The sequence below is a fragment of the Chiloscyllium plagiosum genome, unplaced genomic scaffold, assembly GCF_037043375.1.
Source record: "Chiloscyllium plagiosum isolate Xiang-an unplaced genomic scaffold, Cpla_swu_hap1 HiC_scaffold_2, whole genome shotgun sequence".
In the NCBI taxonomy this organism is placed as follows: Eukaryota; Metazoa; Chordata; class Chondrichthyes; order Orectolobiformes; family Hemiscylliidae; genus Chiloscyllium; species Chiloscyllium plagiosum.
In genome coordinates, this window is record NW_028270140.1 from 113,473,097 (window position 1) to 113,492,279 (window position 19,183).

Here is a 19,183-nt window from a genome sequence, read left to right on the forward strand (position 1 = left end):
TACTAGGATTGCTGAAACATACCACAAAGAAAGACCTTTAGGATTTTTAAACAAATTATAAACATGAATAGACAATGCAGACTCTCGTACCTGCTTTGACATTCAGTATATTCCAGCTGATTCTCTGTCACAAATCCACTTTCCTTCCTACTCCACATATCCATTGATTCCCTGATAGACCAACAATTTGTCTCAGTCTTAAATAAATTCAATAGGTGAACATCCACAACCCTCTAAGGTAAACAATCAAAGAAAAATCATCTGCATAAATTTTTTTCTACAAATCACTCCTAAATGATTGATTGCTTATCCTGGATTGTACCTCTATATTCTAGATTCCCAAGCCAGAGGAAATGACCTGTCAGTGTTTCTCTGTCCTGTCAAGCTATAAGGGAAGCGATCCATTTAATCAAGAAATTGATGTGTTAATTGCATTAAAAACATGAACTTTAGAACACATTATGCAGCATTTGCAACACTGCCAAGAAATTAGTAAACACACTACACAGAAAGTACGGGAAACCTTAAATGCTTTACTGTTGGAAGAAAGCCAAACACCTGTCCGAAACCTAGAGCATATATAATGTGATCGTCATGGGTTCAATGGAAAAAAGCTAATCAAATAAGTGATAAAATTCATAATAAAGAGAAATGTTTTGGTCTAAAATGAGTGCAAATCAGCGGACAATAGAAATTTATTTTAAATTAGAGCGATCAAGACAAAGGGCAATTTCTGTTTTTGTTTCAGATCTCCAGCATTTGCAGTTCTTTGGTTTATTTTAGCATTAAACTCACTGCCACATCTCTTCCAGGTATGCTCACCTTGAAGACATTCTGCTCCTCTCTCATCAGCACCATTTTTTCCTAGCTGCTAACTTTTCTGGTGAAGCGTCATCAGACTCAAAGCGTTTACTCTACTTTCTGTCCACAGGTGCTGCCAGACCTGTTGAGTTTCGCCAACAATTTTTGTTTTTGCTTTAAGTGTGGCTCTTCATTTTTCTTCAATGATGAGATGCAGGTGTCCAATAGGTAATGAAGATTAAGTATCAGTGACCTGGGAAGGTTGTTGAGATGGTATGTAGTTAAAGACGAATACCTCTGTGGCATGATGTTTAAACAATGAGTAGGGTGAGAGAATGGACTTGTTTGTGCCTGGGAATGCCAGCTATGTGCCGTGAGTAGTGTGGCTTTGTAGCTGCGGTGCCATTATTGTTCTGAGCACAGCACATGATAAGATGCAGTTGGAATTGGGTATGAGGGATGCCACAGGGGCAGGGGAGTTAATGAGGGGAATTTGCTCAGATACAGTGAGGAATCTCACGAGGCCTCTTCGCATTCTCCCAATGATACTTGTTTCAGAGGGAAAGGGCTTTCAATGCATGGCTGGGAGCAACTAGCTCATGTAGTAGTACCTTTGAAACTTGAGCTGAAAATGTGTTGCTGGAAAAGCGCAGCAAGTCAGGCAGCATCCAGGGAACAAGAGAATCGACGTTTCGGCCATAAGCCCTTCTTCAGAAGGGCTTACACCCGAAACGTCGATTCTCTTGTTCCCTGGATGCTGCCTGACTTGCTGCGCTTTTCCAGCAACACATTTTCAGCTCTGATCTCCAGCATCTGCAGATCTCACTTTCTCCTTTGAAACTTGAAACAACAATGAAGAGCACCAAAAAAATACAGAAGCTTAGCAAGAGCCAGAAGATATAACATACCAATTAACTTATAAGAATTTAATGTTTCCTTTGTTATGATCCTGTTCAGGACTGTTAACGTTAAGATGAGCTTGAACTTCCACAATTAAACACCTACACCAAAGTTTTACATTTTTTAAGCAAAAAAAGCTCTGTTGTAAATATAAAAAAGGGAGATTTGTTTAAAAACCAAACACCATGAACTTCTTTCTTTCCCGCCGTACCGACCAGTACCCTTCCACTGACACCCTCCTTTGACTGACTGAACTGGTCCTCACCCTGAACAACTTCTCTTTCCAATCTTCCCACTTCCTCCAAACGAAAGGAGTAGCCATGGGCACCCGCATGGGCCCCAGCTATGCCTGCCTCCTCGTAGGATATGTGGAACAATCCATCTTCCCGCAACTACACTGGCCCCACCCCCCACCTTTTCCTCCGCTACATCGATGACTGTATCGGCGCCGCCTCGTGCTCCCACGAGGAGGTTGAACAGTTCATCCATTTCACCAACACCTTCCACCCCGATCTCAAATTCACCTGGACAGTCTCAGATTCCTCCCTCCCCTTCCTCGACCTTTCTATTTCCATCTCAGGCGACCGAATCAACACGGACATCTACTACAAACCAACCGACTCCCACAGCTACCTGGACTACACCTCCTCCCATCCTGCCCCCTGTAAAAACGCCATCCCATTCTCCCAATTCCTTCGACTCCGCCGCATCTGCTCCCAGGAGGACCAGTTCCAAAAACGCACATCCCAGATGGCCTCCTTCTTCAAGGACCGCAATTTCCCCCCCGACGTGGTCGACGATGCCCTCCACCGCATTTCTTCCACTTCCCGATCCTCCGCCCTTGAACCCCGCCCCTCCAACCGCCACCAGGACAGAACCCCACTGGTCCTCACCTACCACCCCACTAACCTCCATGTACAGCGCATCATCCGCCGTCATTTCCGCCACCTCCAAACGGACCCCACCACCAAGGATATATTTCCCTCCCCTCCCCTATCAGCATTCCGTAAAGACAACTCCCTCCGTGACTCCCTCGTCAGATCCACACCCCCCACCAACCCAACTTCCACTCCCGGCACCTTCCCCTGCAACCGCAGGAGGTGCAAGACTTGCGCCCACACCTCCCCACTCACCTCCCTCCAAGGCCCCAAAGGAAACTTCCATATCCACCACAGATTCACCTGTACCTCCACACATATCATCTATTGCATCCTTTGCACCCGATGTGGCCTCCTCTATATTGGGGAGACAGGCCGCCTACTTGTGGAGCGTTTCAGAGAACACCTCTGGGACACCCGGACCAACCAACCCAACCACCCTGTAGCTCAACATTTCAATTCCCCCTCCCACTCCACCAAGGATATGCAGGTCTTTGGACTCCTCCATCGTCAGACCACAGCGAAACGACGGTTGGAGGAAGAACGCCTCATCTTCCGGCTAGGAACCCTCCAACCACAAGGGATGAACTCGGATTTCACCAGTTTCCTCATTTCCCCTCCCCCCAGCCTGTCTCAGTCAAATCCATCAAATTCAGCACCACCTTCCTAACCTGCAATCTTCTTCCCGACCTCTCCGCCCCCACCCCAGTCTGACCTATCAGAAGGGCTAATGCCCGAAACGTCGATTCTCCTGTTCCCTAGATGCTGCCTGACCTGCTGCGCTTTTCCAGCAACACATTTCCAACCATGAACTTAGTATTGTAGCTTAGAAGGAACAAATCTTTCAGATGTTTTTTCCTTCATGCAGTTCAAATTAAGATAGAGCAATACCTAGATTCCAAGGGGTGAACAGTAAAGTTAGTATTTTTGATTTATTTGAACATCACAAATTCAGCCTAGACCTAAACCAAAGCTGCAAGTATCTCTGTATGTATCCAAATTGAACTACTTCCTTTTGTCAGCAAACACATAGGTAAAAATAAAGCGCCTTCAAATGAAGACACCAACTTGAATCATTATTGCTATGATAAAGTGGCATGTGTTGGGATGGTTTCACAGAAATTCAAACAAATCAATTTACCTTCAACACAACTTTTGCTTTTGTACCTCATAGGAATAATTCATATTTCAAATGCATGCAATTGCCCTCTGTTCAGATTCCTTCACTCCATTATAAGTTTAAAAATTGTTTGTCCAAGCTTTTCACTACAGTGTTACTTTTCACTACAAGACAAATGCTGGGTACCATTTAAATGTGATTAACTTAACCTTGTTTGTATTGCGCTTACTTCAAGGTTATTTACCAACTTCTCAGTCAGAGGTCCCCATTTTTCCACAGTTTAAGTTTTAATTTCTAAAAGTATGTTATAAAACAGGAATGACGAAGTAACTATTTGCAAAACCTTTAAATAGTATGGAAGAGGGGATTGTTCATGGTGTTTCAATGCATGTTCAGCTGTGTGAGGTAAGGAGAGGGCACTGGTTAGAGAATTAATCTACAAAATGCCAGCACTGGCATAAAATCTAAATACTAAGCCCTATGTCAGGAGTGTGTGTGTATTTTCAATCCCATGATCAACCTCCCCTTCCTAGACCTCTCCATTTCTATCTCGGGCGACCGAATCAACATGGACATTTACTATAAACCGACTAACTCCCACAGCTACCTAGACTACACCTCCTCCCACCCTGCCCCTGTAAAAACGCCATCCCATATTCCCAATTCCTTCATCTCCGCCGCATCTGCTCCCAGGAGGACCAGTTCCAATACCGAACAACCCAGATGGCCTCCTTCTTCAAAGACCGCAATTTCCCCCCAGACCTGATCGACGATGCTCTCCACCGCATCTCCTCCACTTCCCACTCCTCCGCCCTTGAGCCCCGCCCATCCAATCACCACCAGGACAGAACCCACTGGTCATCATCTACCACCCCACCAACCTCCACATGCACCGTATCATCCGTCGTCATTTCCACCACCTCCAAACGGACCCCACCACCAGGGATATATTTCCCTCCCCTCCCTATCAGCGTTCCGAAAAGACCACTCCCTCCGTGACTCCCTCGTCAGGTCCACCCCCCCCAACCTCCACTCCCAGCACCTTCCCCTGCAACTGCAAGATATGCAAAACTTGCGCCCACACCTCCCCCCTTACTTCCCTCCAAGGCGTCAAAGGATCCTTCCATATCCGCCACAAATTCACCTGCACCTCCACACACATCATTTACTGCATCTGCTGCACCCAATGTGGCCTCCTCTATATTGGGGAGACAGGCCGCCTACTTGCAGAACGTTTCAGAGAACACCTCTGGGACACCCGGACCAACCAACCCAACCACCCCGAGGCTCAACACTTCGACTCCCCCTCCCACTCCACCAAGGACATGCAGGTCCTTGGACTCCTCCATTGCCAGACCATAGCAACACGACGGCTGGAGGAAGAGCACCTCATCTTCCACCTAGGAACCCTCCAACCACAAGGGATGAACTCAGATTTCTACAGTTTCCTCATTTCCCCTCCCCCCACCTTGTTTCAGTCCCAACCCTCAAACTCAGCACCACCTTCCTAACCTGCAATCTTCTTCCTGACCTCTCCGCCCCCACTCTGGCCTATCACCCTCACCTTATCACCCTCACCTAAACCTCCTTCCACCTATCGCATTTCCAACGCCCCTCCCCCAAGTCCGTCCTCCCTACCTTTTATCTTAGCCTGCTTAGCATACTTTCCTCATTCCTGAAGAAGGGCTCATGCCCGAAACGACGATTCTCCTGCTCCTTGGATGCTGCCTGACCTGCTGTGCTTTTCCAGCAACACATTTTCAGCTCTGATCTCCAGCATCTGCAGTCCTCACTTTCTCCTAAGGACATTGATGGGCTACCTTCAAAGATGATAGGGTTTGGGCACAGTCATGGTATATTCCCTCCACAGGGAAAAGTAGAAAGTTCATCAAACCAACAAAGAGTGTAACAGATGTGCCTACCCAAAAGCTCTCCAGATGTTCTTAATATTTTTATAGCATCTGGCTCGATGACACTTTTGAAATCATATACAGGAAATCTGGTTCCAAATGCCAAGCCAGACAGCAGGGCAAAACACTGTTGACCAATAAGGCAGTACAACATGACAACACTGGCAGCAGGGAAAGTGTTAGGAATGTACATAACAAAACTATCAACAAGGTTCAGAGACAACCAAGTGAAGGCCTCTTTCAGATGACGACCAGGCTTTCCATGTTGTTAACCATACACACTGTGGCAACAATATAAGTGATCAAAAGTTTTTATAACTATTAGTATCATATGTGCTGTAAAGGCAGAATGACCTGCACTAGAATTTGAGATAGATATGGGAACTAGTGCCAACATATTATGTCTACAATTCTGAAAATTATCTATCACAGCAAGTTGTGCTCCACGGTACAGCCTTCAAGAGACTGTGTCACGGTGTATAACAGATCACAAATATTGTAGGTTGGTAGAGTAACACATGCAGTGCCAATATGCAACTGCATCTTGGCTTCTCAAGATCCTCTACCTGGTCGGTACCAACAGTCCATCAATGGCAGGATTACCAGTATGCTGAGATCTCAATATAGTCACAATTCATGAGCTTCAAACAACACCCACTGAGGTGGAACGGACCACATATGACACAGTTGAATCAATCAAAATTTGCAAGGATATGTCCATGAAGTGAGATATAAGACAGGTAATGCTGATTATTTTTGACATGCTGAGCAGACTGCCTAACATATGCAAAGACTAAGATATTTTTCGCATCAATGCTCTTGACTACAAAGATATTCTCAAGGTTGTTCTGCTACACTTTGGCCAGAGCCACTGTGAACAATTGCAATCAGCACTGCTAGAGATGAACAACTCCAAGAGTTGTGAAAGATCATTATCCAGGGATGGCTAGATGTTATCAAAGAAGTACCTGAGAAGATTTGTGCATTTTTATCATTCATGAACTTTGTATATTTCGACAAGCCATTTTCAAGAGAGCAAGCAAGTCCTAATTCCAAAAGAATTACACCAAGATATCGTGTCCACATTATATCAGGGACGTATGGGCTTAAAACCCACAAGGATAACCAACATGTCAATGTGAACACTGGCCAGGGGGTGTCTCAGGATATTCAAGGTTGCGAATGCATATAAGGTATGACAAATGTATCAATTTCAGAAGCAGAAGGAGCTTTTACAGCCAAGCAATTTTCCATCCACTTCTTGGATGGAAGTAACAATATATCCATTACAGTGCATTGGGAAGATTATGTCCTTGTGATGGGTTGCTTTTCTAAAATTCCAATTGATTGACTCAGCAACACAACAAGTGCAATTATTGCTGACACGATGAGCACTTTTTAAAGTTTTATTTGGAAACCCAGGACAGAGGGTGCCTGACAATGGATTGTAATGTAACAGTTGTACATAATAGTTCATTGTAACAAATATATTTTGAATTCTTCAGTACCACAATCTTCACACCCAGTTTCTTATGTTACAGGAGATAGCATTGTTGCATCAACTAAAAACTCCCTGTCTGAGACAAACTCACCAATTTTGTTCGTGAAAAGCAAATAAAAAAAGTCGAAACACAAATTATCGAGCAAAAGAATAACACAGGCATGGCAGTATTGCTTCTTACAAGCTTTCTTTCTGATAAGTTATTAATTTTGCCCTTTTCCAGAAATTACAAAAATCATTTTAATGCTTTTTATTAACAAATTCATTGCCACTTTATTTATTTTACCTTACACTCCAGTAAAGTGTACAACATAATGATACAGATCAGTTGGAGGCATGGGCAGAAAATTGGCAAATGGAGTTTAATCCGGACAAATGTGAGGTGATGCATTTTGGAAGATCACATGCAGATGGAAATTATACAGAGAATGGCATAACACTTTGGAGTATTGATATGCAGAGAGACCTGGGTATGCAGGTCCACGGATCACTGAAGTTGGCAGCATAGGTAGATAAGGTAGTAAAAAAGGCTTATGGCATGCTTGCCTTCATTGGAAGGGGCATTGAGTGGAAGGATAGACAAGTTATGCTGCAGTTTTATAGAACTTCAGTTAGGCTACACTTGGAATATTGCATACAGTTCTGCTCACTACACCACCAGAAAGATGTGGATGCTTTAGAGAGGGTACAGAAAAGGTTTACCAAGATGTATGAGGGATATTAGCTATGAAGAAATGTTGGATAGACTGATTGTTTTCAGTGGAACACAGGAAGTTGAGGGTGTGGCCTGATAGAGGTTTATCAGATTGTGAATGGCATGGATAGAATAGGAAATATGAGGCTTTTTCCAGGGTTTGAGGGATCAATTACTTGGGGACATAGATTCAGGGTGTGAGGGGGGAAGTTTAAAAGAGATGTGTGAGGCACGTTTCTCACACAAAGGGTGGCAAGTGCCTGGATTGCGTTGCCAGAGGAGATGATGGAAGCAGACACAATAGTTGCATTCAGAAGCACCTTGGATGAATACAAGAATAGGAAGGGAATAGAGGGATACAGATCCTGTACATGAAGACAGTTTTAGTATGGAAAGGCAAAATGTGGCGGTGCAAGCTTGGAGGGTCAAAGGGCCTGTTCCTGTGTTGCATTGTTCTTTGTTCTTTATTCTACAAATCCAGCATTATCTTGCAACCATGACTGACAAGGAGAGTTCATTATGGAATGCAATCGCTAAATTGTTTTTTTTCCTATCTCCTATACATTAATCAATACTTATTTATAATTTAACAAACAGAAATAAGCAATGTACTGTAACCATTAGCTGAATGAGACATAAATTCATTGAGAAAATAGTTTCACTAATTATTTTGCTTGCATTAATATTAATGAAAAGAGACAAATCTAATGCTACTGTATGTTTTTCCAAAAAGCTTTCTGCGTGTAGTAAAGATGGATTACAACAATTGCCCTATCATAAAGGAAACTGTTTTTAAATATACATATAAGAAACCTCCAAATTGAAGTAAACTTTTACAGCTTCTGTTAATCTATATTGGCACACTTTAAAGCATGTAGATAATTAAAAGAGTTGATTATTACAATTTTGTAGAGGATATAGAATAGAATCTCGACTGTGTGGATACAGGCCATTTGGCCCAAAAACTCCACACTAACCCTCCAAAGAGTATCCCACCCAGACCCATTTCTCTACCCAATTAGTCTACCTTTACTCCTGACTAATGGACCTAATCTACATTCCCCTGAACACTATGCGCAATTTAGCATGGCCAATTCACCTAACCTGCACATCTTTTGGATTGTGGGAGGAAACCCATACATACAGAGGGAGAATGTACAAACTCCACGCGGACAGTCGCCCACAGGTGGAATTGAACCCAGGTTCCTAGCACTGTGAGGCAGAGTGCTAACCACTGAGCCACCATGTTACACTAATATGTTACTGGACTCAAAATCCAGCATTCTGGACAAATGCTGGACACATGAGTTCAAATCCCATCACAATAGCTGGAGAATCTAAATCCAGTCATTTAAATAAATCTGGAATATGAAGTTTATCGGAGTAAATGAAGACCATGAAACAACGGGACAGCTGTGAAAACTCATCTAGTTTACTAATGGTTTTGGGAAGGAAATCCACCATCCTTACCCAAACTGGTCTAAAGATTACTCTTAATTGCCCTCTGAAATGAACTGTCAAGCCATTCAGTTGTATAAAACTATTAATTGGTGCTTATATTGGTAGACTACTTCCATAATCTCAAGATCAAGTAGGGATGGGCAATCAATACTGCTCTGGCTACAAAGAATTTTTAAAAAAGGAAAGGATGAGGATTTAGATAGAGGATGGTTTGAGATGGGGTAAACTGGGAAATGTATGGAGTTGGATGTCAGGACTACATGTTGAAGAATGTATAGGTTCAGAAAATTCACTTCTGAGCTTCACTTAGGTAAGGTAAATGGGGATGTTCACTGACGATTACATAATGTTAGAACATTTGCAGCTCCTCAGATACTAAATTCCATTCTGAAGAAGAATCATATTGGACATGAATCATTAAATCTGTTTCTTTCACTCAACAGATGCTGCCAGAACTGCTGAGTTTCCCTGCCATTTTCTGAGTTTGTTCCAGTATAGTCATTATTTTACTTTTGTTTCCTCAGATATTGAAGCAGTCTATGTCCAAATGCAGCAAGACCTTGACAATATCCAGGTTGCGCTGAAACATGATAAGTGATAGTCATAGGACAAGTGCCAGGCATCTTAACCCTTGTCCCTCGACATTCAATGGCATTAACATTGACAAATCACTTAAAAAAAGATATCTGGGGGTCATTTACCAGAAACTGAGTTGGTCCAGCCAAATAAATATTGTGGCTACAAGAGGCTAAGAATCGTGTAGTGAGTAATTCATATCCTGACTTTCCAAAATCTGTCCACTGTCTACAAGGTACAGTCAAGAGTGTGCAGGAATACTCCTCAGTTATCTGGATGAGTGAATCTCCAACAACACTGAAGAGGTTTGACATCATCTAGCTCAAAGCAGCTTGCTTGATTGGCATCATATTCATTCCATCCACAAAGGCAGTAGTGGTGGTGTTTATCATCTACAAGGTATATTACAGAAATTCACCAAGGCTCTTTAGACAGCACCTTCCAAACCCACAATGCCTAACATCTAGAAGGACAAGGGCATTATACACATGGGAAAACCACCATTGCAAGTTCCCCTCTAAGCCACTCATCATCCTGACTTGGAAAAATATCACCATTCCTTCAGTATCACTGAGTCAAAATCCTGGAACTCCCTCCATAATCTATACAAAATAGACTGGAGCCATTCCAGAAGATAGCTCAACATCACCTTCTATAGGGCACATATTGATAGACGATAATTGTTTGCTGATCCTGTGATGCCCACCATCCATATATGAATTAAAAAAGGTTTGAGTTGAATGTGGTATCAAGCAAATGGTCTAATAGCACTATGGAAATGAAAACATTGAGGTAATGAATAGGTAATGATGGTGTCATGACTTTTTATCCTTTTTCTTACAACTAATCAATAGGATCCTACTTTCCTTATCTGTAACGATTCAATGTATTCTAGCAAAAATATAAATCTTACATCTCAGTTACTCTGAAAAGGAGAAATTGTTCAAAGTCATTTTTTTTTGTTCTAGCCATTTAACGCATCCCAGATTACTTCTTATAACATTAGATGACATTCACAATCAAACTATGAAGGGAACCAGGTTCTTTTTTAAAAGAATATTTGTGGCACTTTTTGACCAGTTGCCTTGTTTATTGAATTCAATTTTGCAACTTGTGATTAAGTTGATTTAAATTTCCTATTTTTGTCTGTTAGCCCAGCATTACAACAAGAATGCTAAACTCTACCACATTTTCTGATGCAAGATTGATGATTCTAACATAATATTTCCTGCGAGAATTTATTTTTATGTTCGATCACATTCACTATTGGTGAGAGAGCAAACCTACAATAAGAAGAACCAATAGATGGCACTGTGGATATGCTTAACTGGAGAAATGTTCTCTACACTAGTCTTTTGCTATTCAATACACAATTCTGACTCGGTTAAAAGTGTGAGTCAGACACTGCCTAAAGATTAGCTACGAGTATTTTTGTATTAGATAGTATGTTTACTGATGTAAAAGAAGTAACATTTTGCTGTCACTTTAATTAAATAAATCTCTAGAATGTCAACAATGCAGATCTTATGAATCTAATTTTGGTTTCTATTTTTTCCCTAATTCTTCTTTTCCCCTGGCTCTGCGTTTACTCCATCAGTCAGGGAAATGGGTTGGTCTAAGCTGTTGTTTTCTCTCTGTTTTTTTTAACCGCAACTCCAAGAACAGTTGAATGGAAGGTCACTGTAAGGAACAACAAAAAGAACCTCCAGTTTATCAACAAGATTTTGATTTTAATCAAGGCTGAAATGATGGTGAATTTGTATTTAAAGTTAAGTAAATCAATTGCCTTACTATGTGAATCAGGCTTCATCCCAACACTTTTATTTCTGATGTGGACTTATTCCCTGTTCCTGGTACAGTACTCCCTGTTTATTCTTTCTTGCAGGTGCACTCAGTGATTTGGTCCCCGTATTTTTATGAACAATCCAATTAGGAGCAATAGTAGCCAGGCCATTCACCCCTTTACAGCCTGCTCTAACATTTGAAAAGATCATGACATACTTTAGTGTGGCCTCTACTTTCCTGCCTACTCCTGTATTTTTTGACTCACTTGGCAGTCAATAATCTACTTCACTCAGCCTGAAAAATATGCAATGATCCAGCCTTCACAGCTTTGAGGAAAGAACTTCACAGATTAGAGGAAAGAATTTCACAGATTAATGGTCTCAGTCATCTGAACCTTCTCTGTACTGCTTCTTTGCAATTATATGCTTTCTTAAATAAGGAAACCAAAATTGTACATAGTATTCTAGATTTTGGTTTCACCGATGCTCTATTTCCTGGTCATGGAACAGTCACTACTCCCTGCTTATTACTTGTTCCTGAAGGAGTCCTTTTTTTTCACCTCTTTATTCCCTATTCCTTGTAGAGGCAATGGTTTGTCCTCCGTTGATTAGATTACTTACAGTGTGGAAACAGGCCCTTCGGGCCAACAAGCCCACACCGATCCTCCGAAGAGCAACCCACCCAGACCCATTCCCTTACATTTACCCCTTCATCTAACACTATGGGCAATTTAGCATGGCCAATTCACCTAACCTGCACATCTTTGGACTGTGGGAGGGAACCGGAGCACCCAGAGGAAACCCACGCAGACACGGGGAGAATGTGCAAACTCCACACAGACAGTTGCCCGAGGCGGGAATTGAACCCGGGTCTTTGGCGCTGTGAGGCAGCAGTGCTAACCACTGTGCCACCGTGCCGCCCTGTATTCCCTATATCGGATTCCCTATATCAGATTCCCTATATCAGATACAGAGCCCAGGATAATTTAAATGTTAAGACCCGATAAGATGGGATATAAAATATTTAGAGCCAATAAACCATCTGAAACAAGTAAAAGTGAAAGGGCGTGATGAAATCCCAAAAGAAATGATAATAGCATTTGGAGAGAAGGCAACAAGTGAATAAAGGAGAATGATTGGGGCCTTTTTGAAGAGCACAATGGTCCCAGAAACACCACAATATGGAAGAACATTATACCATAACTTTGATTACTCATATATCCAAGGCAGTATTAAAGATCCTAGCAAATAGAATGAAAGCCAAAGTTTGCCATTACATCAACTATGATCAATTCAGTTTAAGGAAGCATGTGAAATTATAGGCTCTAGTCATAGAGTGTTGTGTTTACCAGTGAGACGTGTTTTGTGGATTATGAAAACGCTTTCAAAGTGGTGAACTGGCAAGTGCTATTTCAAGTGGTGTATTGTCTGCCCAGTGCCATGGTGCAGGACATCTCTGACCAGCTTGAAAGGATATTGGAACAAGAGGGAGAAGATCCAGTTTTTGTGGTCCATGTTGGCACAAACAACATAGGCAAGGCTAGGAAGGAGGACCTGTTTGGGGAGTATCAAGCACTAGGAAGGAAATTGAAGAACAGGTCCTCGACTGTTATAATTTCTGTATTACTGCCCGAGCCGGGTGCTAATTGGCATAGGGATAAGAAAACTAGGGAAGTAAACACGTGGCTAAGAGATTGGTGTTGGAAAGAGGGATTCCATTTCATGGGACATTGGCATCAATTTTGGAACCAGGGCGATCTGTACCGATGGGACGATCTCCACCTGAACGGATCTGGAACCAGTGTTCTGGCGAAAAGGACAAATAGGGTGGTCACTAGGACTTTAAACTTATGAGTCAGGGGGAAGGAAAAGGGAAAGCAACAGGGAATATGGAGTCAAGTAGAAAGATAAGCAGCAGGTTAGCATGTGTGCAGGGTTTAAGTTCCAGGCAGACTAGGAATGAATCGATACGGAAGGAAACTTAGGACATATTATTGGAGATGATGGAAATCATGAGGATAAGAAAATTAGCATTAAGGTTCTTTACCTGAATGCTCATAGTATTCGGAACAAAGTAGATGAATTAACAGCACAAATCATTGTGAATGATTGTGATGTGGTAGGCATCACAGAGATGTGGTTGCAGGGGGTTCAGGACTGGCAGTTAAACATCCAAGGATTTACAACTTATTGAGAAGACAGGGAGGTGGGCAAAGGGGGCGGGGTTGCCTTGCTAGTTAAGAATGAAAGTAAATCTATGGCACTAAATAACATAGGGTCAGATGATGTCAAGTCTGTGTGAGTGGAGTTGAGGAACCACAGAGGCAAAAAACCATAATGGGAGTTATGTGCAGACCTCCCAGCAGTGGTCAGGACCAGGGGTGCAAGATGTACCAGGAAATAGATAGGGCATGTCAGAAAGGCAAGGTCACAGTGATCATAGGGGACTTCAATTTGCAAATGGACTGGGTGAATAATGTTGCCGGTGGATCCAAAGAAAGGGAATTCATGGAATGCTTAGAGGATGGCTTTTTGGAACAGCTTGTGATGGAGCCCACAAGGGAGCAGGCTATTCTGGACTTTGTGCTATGTAATAAGCCAGACTTTGTAAAAGATTATAAAATAAGGGAACACTTCGGAGGCAGCGATCATAATATGGTAGAGTTCAGTCTGCAGTTTGAAAGAGAGAAGGCAAAATCGGATGTAATGGTGTTATAGTTAAATAAAGGTAATTACAGACGCATGAGAGAGGAACTGACGAAAATTGACTAGAAGCAAAGCCTAGTGGGGAAGACAATAGAACAACAATGTCAGGAGTTTCTGGGCATAATTGAGGACACAGTACAGGGATTCATTCCAAAGAAAAGAAAAATTATCCACGGGGTGGTTAGACAGCCATGACTGACAAAATCAGGAAAGGTATCATAGAAAGAGAGAGAGAGAGCCTATAAAGTGGCCAAGTGCACTGGGAAATCAGAAGATTGGGAAGACTATAAAAACAAACAGAGGATAACAAAGAAAGGAATATGTAAGGAGAGGATCAAATATGAAGGTACGCTAGCCAGTAATACTAGAAATGCCGGTAAAAGTTTCTTTCAATACATAAGAAACAAATGAGAGGTAAAAGTAGAAAATGGGCTGCTCCAAATTGATGCAGGAAGACTTGTGATGGGAGATAAGGAAATAGCTGAAGAACTTAATGAAAACTTTGTGTCAATCTTCACAGTGGAAGACATGAGTATTATCCCAACAATTAAGGAGAGTCATGGGGCAGAGTTGCGTATGGTGGCCATTACAAAAGAGAAAGTGCTAAAGAAGCTAAAAAGTCTAAAAAATGATAAATCTCCTGGCCCAGATGGGCTACATCCTAGAGTTCTGAGGGAGGTGGCTGAAGAATTAGCAGATGCATTGGTTGTAATCGTCCAAAAATCACTGGAGCCAGGGAAAGTCCCAGATGATTGGAAAATCACTATTGTGACCCCCTTGTTCAAAAGAATCAAGACAAAAGATAGAAAATTATCTGCCGATTAGCCTAACCTCAGTTGTCAGTAAAATGCTAGAATCCATTGTTAAAGATGAGATTTCTAAATTCTTGGAAGTGCAGAGTTGGATTAGAACAAGTCAGCATGGATTTAGTAAGGCGATGTCATGCCTGACGAACCTGTTAGAATTCTTTGAAGAGGTAGCAAGTAGGTTAGACCAGGGAAATCCAGTGGATGTTATCTACCTAGACTTTCAAAAGGCCTTTGATATGGTGCCTCACGGGAGGCTGCTGAGTAAGGTGAGGGCCCATGGTGTTCGAGGAGGTGAGCCACTGGCATTGATTGAGGATTAGCTGTCTGACAGAAGGCAGAGAGTTGGGATAAAAGGTTATTTTTCAGAATGGCAGCTGGTGACAAGTGGTGTCCCACAGGGTTCAGTGTTGGGGCAGCAGCTGGTCACTTTATATATTAATGATCTGGACGAGGGGGCTAGGCGCATTCTGTTGAAGTTCGCCGATGATATGAAGTTAGGCGAACAGGCAGGTAGTTCTGAGGAGGTGGGGAGATTGCAGAAAGATTTAGACAGTTTAGGAGAGTGGTCCAGGAAATGGCTGATGAAATTTAATGTAAGCAAATGCGAGGTCTTACATTTTGGAAAAAAGAATACAGGCATGGACTATTTTCTAAACGGTGAGAAAATTCATAAAGTCGAAGTACAAAGGGATCTGGGAGTGTTAGTCCAGGATTCTCTAAAGGTTAACTTACAGGTTGAGTCAGTGGTTAAGAAAGCAAATGTAATGTTGTCATTTATCTCAAAACGGTTGGAATACAAAAGCGGTGATGTGCTACTGAGACTTTATAAAGCTCTAGTTAGGCCCTATTTAGAATACTGTGTCCAATTTTGGGCTCCACACCTCAGGAAGGACATAATAGCACTGGAGTGTGTCCAAAGGAGATTCACGTGGATGATCCCTGGAACGGTTGGCCTAACATACAATGAATGGCTGAGGATCCTGGGATTGTATTCATTGGAGTTTAGAAGGTTGAAGGGAGATCTGATAGAAACTTACAAGATAATGCATATCTTAGAAAGGGTGGATGCTGGAAATTTGTTTTCGTTAGGTGGGGATACTAGGACCCGTGGGCACAACGTTATAAGTAGAGGGGGTCAATTTAGAATGGAAATGAGGAGACATTTCTTCAGCCAGAGAGTGGTGGGCCTGTGGAATTCATTGCCATGAAGCGCAGTGGAGGCCAGGATGTTAAACATCTTCAAGGCAGAGGTTGATAAATTCTTGATCTTGCAAAGAATTAAGGGCTACAGGGAGAGTGTGGGCAAGTGGCATTGAAATTCCCAGCAGCCATGATTAAATGGCAGAGTGGACTCAATCGGCCAAATGGCCTTACTTCCACTCCTATGTCTTATGGTCTTAAGTGTAGGAGGCAGGCAAAGTTGACAGAAGGGACAAAAGAATGGTTGTAGCTCTGTACATGGGACACACAGGACTTGGAGTAATCAGATGAGACTCAACAATTAATTATCTCCATTGCTCTTTAGCATTCAATCAAAAGTCATAATGAAGGAAGTACTAAATGAAGTTAAGAAACTTTTCAAAGCAGGACATCAATTAGTAAGTTTTGACATTTGCTTATGACTAGACCCTTGCAGTTAGCATAAGAGATGATTAATATATTAATGGGTAGAACAAATGCACCAGAGGAAGCTTATGGAAAGAAAATTAATGTAAAAGAAAGACAAAAGTTATGAAGATGGAAAGAAATAATGATGATAAAACAGACATCCAAATAAATGGTCAACAGCTGGAAAGATACCATAAAGTAAGCACGTAAGAGACATCCTCCTTGTCAGAGGATGATGATTGCTAAAAGGATATCACAGCTAGAATACCAATGGCAAAGAATACATTCTCCAAACATAAAGATCTGCTAATAATAAGAATGAGTAGAGATCACAAATAAATAATTAAAAAGGCTGTGATTTAGAATGTCTTGCTGCATGTAACTTCAACGTGGACGTTATGAAAAATAGACATCCAAAGTCTTGAAAGTTGTGAAATGTGGTTTTGTTGATGGATGGACTGGGTCAGCTGGAGTGAACACAAGAGCAATAACCAAGTTCTCAGGAGGGTGGAGGAGAAAAGATCATTAATGAATGTCATTTCAAAAAAGGCAAAGCTGGTATGGCTGTAGCATTCAGAAGAAGGTGATAAGAAAGAAAATTATAAGGATGGTGAACATGAAGGAAAAAGGGAATGATAATATTAGACAACTCAAAACTAAAAATAGAAAGGTCTTACAAGTTACTACAGAGGAAAGTTCAAGATCATAGTGAGGCGGAGGAATAGTTCTGGAATAGTCAACGAAAAGCTCTCTGTGGATTCCCTGCTCCTGGTACAGTGTGATTTTTTTCCTCATTGATTCCCTGTTCCTAGAAGAGTTAATAGACAGAACCTTATGAGGACCTGAACAATAGGGGCTCTGGTAAGATTTGTGGTAAAATCGAATGAGAAGTCTGGCGAGACCCATCTCAATATTTTGAGCAACTCGTTGCATCATTTCTGCAACTGCCAAGAGGTGAGGTGAGTTTGTTGCTAGGTAATGATGAGCTGCCAATCAAGGCAGAATTTTAGCTTGCTAAAAGCTTTAATTATTGCCACAACACAACTCGTTAATATTCAGCTTCCTTTCTTACCAAATGCACCAAACAAGCTAGACACAGAATTATTGAGAGGGAAGTCAGAGGAAGTGCCTGGTGATTTCTGTTTGTCACTTGCTTCAAAAGCCTTGGTGTTGGATGCCAGGCACCAACATCTCAAGGCACACTCCACAGGCACGAGCTACACCTAACCCATGGCCACAGAAATTGCCATCTAACATGTGTCAGCTTCTAAGGCATATCTCTGATTTGCTTACAGTATGCTTAAACCTGCACTTCAGGGTACTGTGCACTCAGGGAGAAAGTGAGGACTGCAGATGCTAGAGATCAGAGCTGAAAATGTGTTGCTGGAAAAATGCAGCAGGTCAGGCAGCATCCAAGGAGCAGGAGAATCGACATTTCAGGCATGAGCCCTTCTTCAGGAATGCCCGAAACGTCGATTCTTCTGCTCCTTGGATGCTGCCTGACCTGCTGCGCTTTTCCAGCATCACATTTTCAGTACTGTGCACTCAGACACACACACTCGTAGCTTATGGATGAGCCAGATTGAATCCGCAGGCTGTTGGCTCTCTGTCATGTGCTCATTCACTCTGAACCTACTTGACTATGTCTTGTCGTGTTACACATTTCCTCTCTGGCACAGGCTCACAGTACTACTGTCCTATAACAGAAACTAAGTTTGTCAAGGCTGCCAGCATGCCTCACTTGAACCAAGGCAAATAGACTCTATTCAGAGGATTTGTTGCAGGAAGATCCCTCCTATGCTAGTTCAGGTGCATGGACTCAGTCAGCCACTCGGGGCAGTTAAACTCAGGATGATCTATACATAAGGAGAGAGGAGACAAATTTTAAACAGTCTACTCCCCATCTTGATTCTTTCTGACCTATTGTAGGCTGTTTACTTCCTGGGATGAGAGAGAAGCTGCTACTAAGAGCAATTAATGTGAGTGGCACAGCTGTTACTGTGGATGCAGACAGAAAGTTGTCTCAGGTGAGTGAGCAGGAAGTGCAGAGAGCATGCAGGGGTTAGTGGTGTCTTGGGTTGGGATGGGGGAGTGAGTGGGGAAGATGTTACTGGTAATAGTGAGAGAGGTTGAGCACGAACTTTGGGGAAAAGCAGTCACAGTAACAGAGACCAAGTGAGTGTGACATGCTGGAAACAAGATGGTGGCACTTACACTGGCAAAGTGGAGAAGAACATTGACCTTCTTCCCACATGGTTGAAAGTTCCTCTGAATGGTTGAGACTGCACTGAGCTGGCTCTCCTGGTCTGATGTTGTAGCTTCCTCTTTGATCCTGGAGAAGATGACATCCCACCAGAGCACAACACCATCCAGCAAGATTTCCTGATCACTGACCGCAAAAAGGGATTTCCTTCATTTGTTGTGTTAAGGATAAC